We start from the raw sequence: 12,716 nt of genomic DNA on the forward strand, positions 1-12,716 counted from the left end.
AAAATGATGTTCTTTTCTTTTTTCTTTTTTTTTTTTCTCTTCTCGCTTGGTTTCCTCAGAATCGTTGGGACGAGATTTTATTACGGTGATTTCGGCCAACATCACGCGTCTACGAATGGTTTGGTGTTTTGACGATCGAGAATGGGAAACGTCTCGTCCGATTCTCGATTTGTAGTTTCACTTTTTTTCCCTCTCTTCCAAGATTTTCCTAGCGACCTTTCTCCCTGTGGCGTTATTTCCTTTTGTCGCGAACTTTCGTGGAACGTTAGCAGACCCGTATGAAAATATCACCGGCGATCTCCTTATTTCCGAAGTCCTAGAATTTTTATGAACTGTTAGACCGACCTTCGCAACCAAGAAGAATTATTGCTCGCGACCGAAGGGTTGAAATTTTGGTCGTACGATGTTCGAGTGGCTGAGTTTAATCGCGAAACCGTTGTTCGAGAGATTCTTCGTCTGAAAACGTAGTATCGATATGGTATTGTGAAACTTGTATTTTATTTATTCAGGGAACAGAGACAATTTAAAGAAAATTTATGGTAATGCTATGCGCAAAGTTTCAGTTTCTTCAAACTTTGGCAGACTATACCATCTACGCGAACCATGAAACAGTAACAGTAAATTAGACGAATCTTTGAAATTTCGTTTCGTAGTTACAATATTAAAAAAATAGTGTTCAATAGCGTAAATTTACTGAAAAAGAATTGCGTGCAAAATATTGTATTAACGTAGCACTGGCTTCTAGTAGATTAATTATATCCCAGAGTAAAATAGTTACAAGTGTATTACTGGGCTTTTTAAATAAATTACATCCACTTGCGACGAAAAGAAACGAAATTTCGCAGTGCATAAATTACGATTGCGTTTCCACGTTCGTTGGCACTGCTGGAAGCAATTTCCTTTCGGCACAAAAGAGAAATGGATGATTTCAATTTCGTAGTCGATAATGTATAGACAGGAGAACGGTATTACAGACCATTACTCTCTGTTCCTTCGAAAATCTCGGTACTATACTTGCAAGCTATACCGATCAGCAGAATCTTGGCTAAGAATGTTCCTTTCATGCTCTTTCTTCTGCCCCTTTTTCTCTGGCCCTCCTTTCTTTCTTTCTTTCTTTCTTTCTTTCTTTTTGTTCGTACTCACGCTTGCCTCCCTTCGAAATCTATCCCAATGAATTGTCTGGAAGGGAGGGAAACTATAGTTGGTCCAACGATGATAAACTTTTTCTGCGTAGCTACATGGAAAATCGAACCAGTGAAATTCATACGGAAAAACGAGACATTGGATTCTGAAATGGAGCAATCGTTTCCGTTTACATTCGGTACGCCATGGAGAACAGAACTGTCAGTTGCGAAATTTCATACATGAGTTTGTCGGCCAACAATGCTAGTTTAATACGTTAACCCTGGAAAATGGAAAATACAAAAAGAGAATTTTGTCGGTGGTTAGTAGTCAATAGGCATGGAAAAATTTCAATACGAAAGCGTGAAAATTTGATAACAAAAAGGTTCGAAGAGGTTAAGCTTGAAAATTTGAAAACTTAAACCATTGAAACATGGAAAAGCTTGGAAATTTAGAAATGAAAATTTGGCAAGTTTAGAAAACTGGATATAATACTTTGAAGATTTATTTTTCTGAATTCGCGAACTCCGAAAGTTTAGTACTTTGAAAAATTGAATGTTGGAAAATTTGAGAGCTTTTGGTGCTTTGGGAGTTCGGGAACTTGGCGTTTCGAAAATTCATAGATTTTAGAGTCTGAAACTTGAAAAATTAAAAGATTTGGAAGTGTAGAGCCTCAGAAATTTCAAAAATTGCAGAGATTTAAGAGCTTAAAGCATAGAAGATTTGGAAATACGAAACATAAGAAATTTCACAACTCGGTTACCAAATTCTCAATTTCTAAATATTCAAAACCACGAGAAATTTCTGTATCCTTTTAGTAAAATTATCTTTGCACCTCCACCTGTGTGTCTTCCTAATTATACGCGCGATTTCAATTCATCATGGAGAATGTGAACTCTGCGCGAAACAGCGGTAGAAAAAGAGAATGTGCCCGGCAGGGGCATTTTCTCGAACGAAAGGTCGAATGGAATTGTCTGGGGATTCCGTTAGAGAGTTAATGGATGCATTTTCCACGACTTTGCTATTTTTTTTATAGATTTTACCGAATTTGCATAAGCGTTGAAAGGGCCGCCCAGTTCTTGTTTGCTCAGTGACCGGGCCTTAATTGAACAATCCGATCAATTAGGCCGAGCGACGTGATCTTTGCATCGCGAATACACCTGGAACTTTCCCCGTGGATTAATTAACGGGGTACACCCCGTGAGCAAGGAGGATTGGCACCAATTTATAAAGAGAACTAATTAATACATCCCGCTCATTAACGGTACACGGGAAAATTAATGCTCTCACGCCCTTTGAGAGTACAAATAAACGACGCTAAAGCTCTCGTTCAGCTTCCTGTAATTTCACTTCCCTCGAAACTTTCGATTTGGAATCGCTCGACCTTTTTATCATAAAAACTACTCGATTTCACGCTTAATTGACTCTTTTTAGAACACGAGAACGTGTCTCAAAAAACCAGATCTTGCTGTTCTTTTTGTAAAGTAACTCGAACTTTTTGCATTGACAACGAAATTGATTTTTGTTTGATGATTGGACGGAATGTAATTATTTTCGATTGCTTAAAATGAGAAACAACTATTAGATAAATTAAATTTATATAAAATTGCGCAGGAGGAGGGAACTTTTCAAATATTCGTGACGGCTAGTAGCTGTGAACTGAGTTCCGTGGTGTCCAAAGTTTGCGTCGCTTGTAACACGACCGAGAGTCATCCTGAATGTGTCGTTGTAAATTACATCAAACACTTCCTTCGGGGAATCGCTGCCATACACGCAGCTGCCTTCGAATTCGAAAACCACGAGCTTCACATCGTGTGAGTGGAAAGTTCCTTGGAGACGATTCTCAAAATTGTTAAAGTTTAATGTATATATAGAATCCTAAAAGGAGAAGATTCTAGATAGAGACGTCTAAGCATTGATCTTCAATTCGAAACTCGATCAGTATAAATACCATAATCTATATTTTACTTTTACATCACAAATGCACGATTATTTGAAAATTCGTAAATTACAATAATTTTATGAACTGGTGATCCCCAATTCGAAACACAGTCTATCATCATGAATGCAATATTTTTATTCCACAAATGTGCAATAATTTATAAGTTTGTAAGTTACAATAATTTTACAAATTTGCAAAATTTAATAATTTTATAAATTTGCAATCCTTGATTCGAAGCTTAGTCAATCTTACTTTTATCTTAGTTAATCTTTGTAACCCTTCATTCGAAGCTTAGTCAATCTTACTTTTATCTTAGTTAATCTTTACATTTATTTCAGAAATGCGCAATAATTTGTATATTCGCAAGATACAATAATTTTATAAATTTGGAAGATCCGATAATTTTATAAATTTGCGATCCTTGATTCGAAATTTACTCGATCGTCGTAATTCTTTAGTGTCGTTTTACAAATGCATAATAATTTGTAAATTTGCAAGTTAAAGTAATGTTATCTTGCGATAGCAGCTTCTATTTTGTAATTTATTATTCGCTCCCATTACGAGGGAGGAAAGAAACGTAAAGGCTGAATGAAAGAAACAGAAGATGCGATAGAGAAAAGAAACAGAAGATGTGATAGAGGATCGCAAAGATCCTCACGGGAGAAGGTTAATCCTTCCCTACGAGCAATCTTTTGTATCTTGCCCTATCTTGCAGACCTTAATGGATCGGCGTGGCTGGTTTTACGTTGCGCCAAAGGGGTTGTTTTCCGTCGAGTTCTCTCTATTTCCGGCCTTCTTCGACTCTCATTCTTTCCAGCGAGCCACAAATTCCGGAGTTTTATGTGTCTGTCGGTTGCATTCGCCGAATCGTCGAAATGCACCGCGACCTATCTCGATGATAAAACTTTCGATGATCGAGATGTGTTCGATATACCATTCAACTTTTTACATATATAGATGTCGATCGTCCTATAAAAACCACGGAAATAATGAAACCGTGAGCATAATTCAATGTTCAATATTTAATTTTGTAGCAAGAAGTTCTTCTAGAAATGTTGGTGGCGCGTGTTGGTAACGAACGAATATTAAGTTTCTCAATGAAATTCTCTTATTAGGTACAATTCTTATTGACATTTTGTACGAACATGATGCAAGGATTAAAATTGTTGGATAATAAATATTGTTTTTGGCGACCAGTTTGTTGCTAATTTACAAATATCGCTGAAATTTACGTGTCAACCAAAAAATCGGCTAACTGATTAATTTTCATACTTCTTCGTGAATTGTTTAACAAATAATAATAATAATTTGTTCAACACTCTAAACATTGTCTTTCTTGTTTTTCTAAATGATTTTGTCGATGATTTTCGTAAATCCAAGAACGGAATTGCATTTGACTTAGCTACAAGCAGATTATTGAAGAGACGCAACGTGTGCGTCAGTAGAATGAGTTAAACAGGTCAGACGTTGCGCTGTAAGAATTCGTTGAAAGAAATTGATTCTTCCGTGCTTCCATATGAATCCTTTCATGAGAATCTCGATCAGCTATGACTGGTGAAATGATGTCGGATCATTTGCCCTGTCACTCGATATTGATGACGTGTTCTGGATTCGATGCGTGACCTATTTTCTAAGCACTGCGGTCCCTTCACTGTTGAAATTTAAATGTCGCCGGAATATATGCGTTTAAAATAGAAATCGATTCGCATTTCTACCTCTTCACTTCAGGAAACCATTCTCTTGAAGGAAAACCAATTTTCTCTTGAATTTGGTGATATCTATCGTTGCTCTTTCTAACTCTTATCAGACAAATCTTGGACGATAAAATTCAATCCACGAATTACACGAATCTCAGTTGTCAGACAACTGATATTGACATTTTCAGTCTGTCTGCACATTTTAGGTTCAGCGCGGTTCGAAATTCGAAACATTTAATAAGATGCAAGAATGTATATCTAATTTCTGGTAAAATGGACAATTCTGCTAAAATAAATAACCAAAGTGGACTTGTGCACTATGTATTGTCTATTGTTACAATGATTAGATTTTTGAATTTAACAAATTCTTTGTTCGATTGTACCACAATTAACTGATTTCTTTTTAACAACCACGTAATATAAAAACAGAGAAATAATCTTATTAGGTCTTTTCTACATAACCTTCACATATTTTCCAGTAATTCTCAGATTTCCCATAAATACCCATAAAAACCTAATTATTACCTCTCAGTACAAAAATCATGATCATTTCCTATCCGTAATGGATGTGACATAGATCCTATGGAATTTACCTGCAAATAAAAAGGTTCGTATTGAATACTGCAAAGTAACTAAACGCAAGTTCTAAATAATGAGAAGATTGCGTGTTACGGTTGGAAGAAGAACGAATGACGGAGGATCTGCATGCAGGGTGCAGCAGGGTGCAGATCGTGTGGGTTCGATTCGATGGAAGGCCGGATCAGCAGGTATCGGGTTTTCAGAGCGAACGTCCGGTAGGGATTGTATCGGGAGAGATGGTCGTGGACAGGCTGTCGATACCATCGATCCTCCCGACTTGGTGGTTCCTTCCGTGCCGAAATGGGTGTACGGACTCTGTCGCGGAAATCCGGTTCGAGGATCCATTTTCTTCCGGGATAAACGTCACCGGCCGGTGTTCCTGACGCTGGAAATTTCGGCCCGTTGCCTCGTGAACGTTTGTTTATTTTAAACGGGGGATTACGTGACCATGGCGATCAGGCTTGCACCACGCCGTTCGTTCGTTTGCGTTACGGATATGGCCGAAACGTATTGGCTGGAAACGCCAACGAATCCTCAACCTGCCACAAGATAAAATCCACCACTTCGATGCCTGTAAACCTGCTATTTATTTTCATTTTATCGTAAAAATAAACCGAGCGAATATTTTAGTTTGCATTTTGAAATCATGGAATATGCCACGTGTTTTTTCAGTTTGAATATTTACAGAAAGTATACTTGGAGAAAAGTTTGGAAAAAGATCGATCGTTTTGACGAGAAGGGAAGATGGACCTTTTTTCCCTGAAAATAGTACTTTATGATTGATAGTTTCGTTTAGTGTTTTCCTAAAAAGAAAAATAAGAAGATAGCTTTATTTTCTTCTATAAATAGAGATATATCGGGTGTTTCGAGCTTTTATATATTTTATGTAAGTATACTTTAACCGCTTGATACTTCAGGAGCAAGTATGTTTCAAATTCCTTTTCACGGAAGTATTTTATTACTGAAATATGTACAAGAATCTGCAAACACTGTGGCGATTAATTTCTTTTTGTTCCACAGCGTACGATATTAGAAGCAAGATTTATGCTATCTCTCGAACACAAGTAGGACATCAACTTAGAAAATCGTGTGTGCAAAGCTACTTTGTGTTCATGCAAATAACGTGCGCATACGTCACGCGGTCGTACGTAAACAGAAAAGGAGAGATAGGATTTTGCGTGCATCCCCTTTGGGAATAGTTGGAATACATTACGTTTAATCTCTGCTGTGTCATCGATTAAGGTTTCCAAACCCCGTTACTCGTATTTTCTTCTCGCACGCTAAATGGATAATTGTTGAAGGAATTCCGAAACTTTGTTGCTTTGGGATATTTATCTTCGTTCGTAAATGGGAATTTGTCGACCATGTTGCAGCGATGAGAATAAATCCACGGTTGATGTTTAAACGTCTACGTGTAAACGTTCGAATAAGGGATATTTCGGGATGAAAATGCCACGGATTTCGAGTATCCAAGCCGAAATGCAGAGCCGGTATAATAATTCTGAATTTCGGCCAGTAGCAAGTTTCTTTGCATGCAGGCGAGTGTTGTTAAGCTCTGTCCGTGTTTAAAGCACACTGCACTGTGTAACGATGCCATTTCGAGTACAATCTTCTTCTGTTTATTGCGCCCGTATTTTATCTTGGAATTTCCTTAAGCGCGTTTGTTGCTGAATTGCCTGCGCAATCATTGAGTGTATAAATTGGGGAAAATTGTGCCGTGAAAATTAACGGAGCTTTAAGAGGGACGGATACAATTTCCCTGGAACAATGAGTCGCAAAATTCATCGTATTCTGGCATATAATATCGCGGAAGAACGTCATGAAAAGAAACCAAATTCATTTGCATTTATTGCTAAAGATCTTCTCGCTCGGTTATAATGATTCAATGTCCAATCTTTGTTCCTAAATCCGAGTGACGGTAAATGCGTGGAAGAGGAGAATCAATGAAAATCAGGATTCTCTTCAATTAATACTAATTAGTTAGTCAAATTTTACAAGTCGTAAATTGCAGGTTGGTTAGCTTCAATGGACCCTCTTGTATTTCAAGATAACAAGTTTCAAAGCGACAAGTTTGACAAGGAAACAAATGAAATTGTAATTGTAAATTTTATGAGTGATACATTAATCATTTAATCATCCAGTTTGATTCAACATAGTGAAATTGTAGAGGTAGATTCCTCATCTACAGTTCGTATCTTATTAATTTCCTAATGTTATTATTGGTAAATTATTAATATTATTATTAAATTAAATAACACAGAATTTACGGAAAACAGGATTTTATGTAAAAATAAAAGTTATTTTGAAAATATCAATTTCTCGCATTCTCCTATATTTCAAGTAACCTCGTTTCTTCGTTTATTAAATATAATTTTACCAAAATCTAGCTTCCCTTCAAAGTCTTATTTTACATATCGGTGCTTAAGATACGAACCAATTTACCATCTTTTCCATCAAATTATCTTTCAAAGCTCGGAACAGACTAGCAATTTCGCCAAAATAGTCCACATATAGAAACACATTCCGCGGTATCAGGTTTCCAGCTTCAAAAACACGTTTGTTTCCAGTGGAAATGTCCACGAGTAGTATGGCTTCAGACGGAAATACCGGCACGCGAAAACACGGTCGACAACACGAGCAAAGAAGCCGCACCGCATGAAAGCATCTGCGTTTCGTTTCCGTGTTTCCGTTTATGTCCTTTCCGGATGCTAGCCGTCGCTGTTCCCAAAAATGTCTCTGTCTTGGTCACGTAAAAGGCGAATGTAAAACTCCCGTGAAACTACGGGATGAAGCATCATGGGGGGATATTTGCGGCGTTCCAGCTGCACCTGACGACACTCCGACGAGTCGTATATTCGACCGATCAAACGGCAGCCATCCCTTTTTCCGTGTCGCTATGAATACGAATTAATGCTTTGTGCTGAGGCACAATCGGATCTTGTGCGGGTCGAATCGATCAAAATTTGTGGAACAAATTAGCGAGACGTTTTGCTCGTCGAGAAGTCATCCACGTAAGAAGCGCTTTTTGGTAGACGAACTCTGAAATAAAAATAGAATTTTGAGATAAGATGATACGCTTTGCGAGGATAAAGATTTGGGTAAGATGCGATGGTGTATAATTTTTCAAGAGTTTTACGCGAAAGAAAAGGATCGATAAGAAATTTTGTACGAATTTGAATGAAACGTTTTATGCGAGAAATGTTTCACGTAAGAATACAGAAGGATGCTTGATAAGTAAATTTTGGAACAGAAATAGAATTTCGAGAAGAGACGAACTTCTGATAGCAAGGTTTGGATAAGATAGAATGGTGTAAAATTCTTTAATAGCGTGTAAAATGAATCGTAGCAGAAGTTGGTTGCAAATTGACTTCCGAAACAGTGATAAAAAGGAAATGGATGTTGATGCGGTTTGGAAGGTAGTAAAAAGATATCTGTATAATAAAGTTGAAAGTGCAGTAAAGCGATGGAGAACAAAGAGCTTTCGAGAACTGAGGAAGCTATAGAATATAACTGCTTCAAGATATTTCTCTGCTATATATTCTTTATGCTATTGCATCCTTGAAATTTGCCAACTTTTTCAATTTCAAATATTCGATAGTAAATTAATCTGTGGCGCTCGTTCATAAATAACCATCAAGCGTTAAAATGATCTATTTCTGAAAGAATTTTACTCCGGTGTGCTTCAGAGTCATGTATAAATTAAAGAAACTCCGAAGAATCCCTCAAGGGCCCCGACAACTCTGCGGCAAAGCCATCGAAACTCAATCTACCACCTTCCATATTCCGCAACTTTCACATCGAAGATGCTAGCTAAGACACGGTCGGTTTCATCGAGGGACATCCAAGCGGCGAGAGTAGACTTAATCGCGACGGAAAAAGAGGAGTTTCCCTCCTCTATTTCTCTTTATACCTCCCAGCCGAAATCTGGAAAGCGATTTCAATAATATGGGAGCAAGGTGTACAGTGGAGAGGGTCTTGCGGTGAGACTGGATGGAAAGGAGTCGTGGAAGGCAGACGGTTCTTAAAGATTCATCGTTCCTGCTATATTTAAGCTCGATCCAAGCCAGAGAAGACCCTCGAGACAGCCTTACCGGGTAGAAACCATCTTAGCAAATCCCTCTTTGGGACCCCATAGGACTCTGCCTCACAAAGCTCTTCCTTTGTCCGTCGTTGGAGTTCTGAACTTCATAATTCACACTCACCAACGCCATCGTTACGCTTCTCTCTCTCTCTCTCTTCCTTATTCTTCCCTCTGTGTCCCTTTTCCTCTCCAATTCGCATCCTCGCCGGATTCTCCGGCCAACCTACGCGAAATGGAAAGCTTTCGCCTCGGCTTAAAAGAGAGTTTGAATAACGCGCGTGTGAGGGCTCGTCGCGCGCGCTGCATAAAGGTTAAGTGCGGTTTCAGTTGCGATGAGACGGCCAAACCGCGTTTTCTGCCCTTCACAGAGCTCCATGTTCTTCAGGAGTATCGTTTTGGTGGAAGAACCGTGAAAAGGACCGAGTACTGGAATATTAGCATTTAGGATGTTAGATACTTGTCTTTCACCGTCCTTTCAGTCTATTGCTTCGTGAAATGGGATTTGGCGCTGCCCGGAATCTTCATGGTATCTCTTGATTTCCTTGAATTCAGGAGAGAAAGAGGAGAATCTTGAGCTTCTGTGATTCTATCTTGTAGGAAATATAAATAGGTACTTTAAATTTTAGGGAGCGAAGGGTTGAAGTAAGTCGAGACCAACTCCACCTTCTCCTCGAGCATCGTTTTTCAGCGAGAAACCGTGAAAAGGATCGAATACGGTTGTATTAGCATTTAAGGTATTAGCCACTTTTCTTTTTACCATCCTTTCGCTCTGTTGCTTCGTCAAATGAAATGGGATTTGATAGCCCGCAGAATCTTTGTGGTATTTCTGAGAGCTGGTTTTCTTGGATCGAGAAAAGAATTCGGAGAATCTCTAGCTTCCGTGTTTGTGCCTTGAGGGAAATATAGGTTAATACCTCCACTCTTAGGAGGTGAAAGATTGTATTGACTACTGCAATCGAAAGTATAGTATACTTCTTAATACTGGCGCGTGAAATTCGACACGGGGGAGATTAAAAACTTCCCATTTACTTCTCTGATATAAAGTTCTATATTCGAAATCTACGGGCCCAAAGATTCTTAAATTAAATGGGAAATCTGGTGAATCGTTAATCTCTTCCACTCAAAGGCTGCATCGGTTACATTCGAGAATTATTTCTTACTTGCTTCCGAGACACGGCGTATCCTTTCCAGAATAGGACGTTAATCTATAACGACATTACTCATCGGACTCGATAAGTTTAACCAGCACGCAAATGACTATTCCTGACTTATCGTCGATGCTAATGTCCCCATGGTGTGGGGTCGAAAAGAAGCAAATAAATGGGGAACGGGTGCACATGGGATCATGGCGAGTGTGGCGATCCATTTCCAAGGGAATATTAACCATGCTACGCCTTCGGTGGTGCGACAAAATGCTTGCTCGGCCATATAAAAGAAGCTATAGCTGGACGAAAAAAGAAAGAAAAAAAGCAAACGAAGGGAAAGAAGGCAGATAAAACACGACTTCGAGGCCATTTCTCAAACGTGTCAAACGAAATGAGCGAATCGCCATCCGCGACGATACCTTCTTTTTCTAAAACGGTTCTTGGTAATTATTTGTTGGCTTGTCATTTTTCTCGAACCAAGATTCACAGCCCTGGAAATATCTCGGAATCGATCGAAAACGTTCGTTCCCTTTTCAGCTGAATTGTATTACTTACTTTAATGCAGTTCGTACAATGGTCCTTGGAAAATGTTTGATTTATGCGCGAAAACGCCGGAGGCACGATATTTATGGCCACGGTATCCTCAGCGCGTGTTAGTTTCCTCTTCTTGGAAGTATCGATGAAGCTTCCTCCCGAGGATTACTTGAACAGTTTCAGTGGTACTTCGGGTCACTGCTAGTCTAATATATTTTCATTCAGAAACCATTTCATTTATCGAACTTTGAATGTATTTTTTTTCTCTGTAAAGACGGCAGAGAGAAAAATTGAGATCTAGTCTCCTTGATGGAATTTGAAATTTACGATATTTAAACGCGAATTCGCACTCACCAATATAAGTTAATATTTCTTTGTCGGTACGCGATTGTCCAAAGTTAAAGAAAACGCGACTGTGTTCCAGTTGGAAAGTCCACCAAACATTGTCTATAGACAAAGTTGATACAGCTCGCGGATAATGTATGTCGTGTGTTATATTATACATAGCGTAACACATACATACATTATGTGTATCATACATCTCGCAGAACTTTGGATGGTCCATGAACATCCGTAGACCTTGTACGTGAATATATCCGCCGACAGCGTGTAAGTCAGTACACTCAGCATTAGTATTGGTTTAACCCTCCTGTTCCATTTGTTCTATGTAGATAGCACCGCTGTATACGTAATTGGTTTACATATATATAGCCATACAAATATTGTTATTAGTCTGTGAACATCTATGCATTTATGGAAAATGTAAATGTACAAAAATGTACAGGATACACATAATATGGAAGAATATACGAAATATCCAAAGTAAAGTACTCGTCATAATTAGACTGCGGATTTTTATGCAATTTCATACTACTACGAACAGAACCAGAGAATTGCAAGCCACGTAAAAATTCGTTTTACCTGCTAGAAATTATAGAGCAGCCGCCTCAGAATATTTTATATATTTTTGTACATTACATGCGTTGTATGAACGTTTCTACTTTTAAATTTATTGCAAATACATAAAAATCTAGTTAAAATATTTGCAGGAAACTTGCTGAAAAAAGATCTCTACATATAGGTTTCATTTCTTCAATAATATTTGTACGAATTAAAATTTGTAAAATCTGCAATTTAGACACAGCCTAATTGCTTATCCAACATTTATTTGAACCGATAGCATTCTGCTGTCTTCAAATTCTAACAGTCAGTAGATATTTTATTCTTAATAAACCCGTATTCTATCCTTGGATGAGACCGAGGCTCAGCCTTTCTCGAAGTAAAAGTCATTTAAAAATAGTGACGAGGCTATCCAAGGCGTATAGAACGGGATGGACAATAATTCATTGGCTCGTTGACCGGGAATCGATGCGCTTTCAGCTTTCTATTCGCCTCGAGACACTCGCAGGGCCGGCCTCTTGCCGGCGAAGAAATTACAGGAACAGAAGAAGAGGGAATTTGCTTTAACACGGCACAACGCCCTGGAAAAACCGACCTATGGTGGTCGTAGTTTATAACCGGAAGTGGTAGTGGTCGGTAATAACCAGACAGCGCGCTTTTAGAGGGAACATTTACGAGCGTACATAGATACGGTGCATCTACTGGGTCGCGTCCTG

This window comes from Bombus impatiens, unplaced genomic scaffold, assembly GCF_000188095.3.
Source record: "Bombus impatiens unplaced genomic scaffold, BIMP_2.2 scf_1200, whole genome shotgun sequence".
In the NCBI taxonomy this organism is placed as follows: domain Eukaryota; kingdom Metazoa; phylum Arthropoda; class Insecta; order Hymenoptera; family Apidae; genus Bombus; species Bombus impatiens.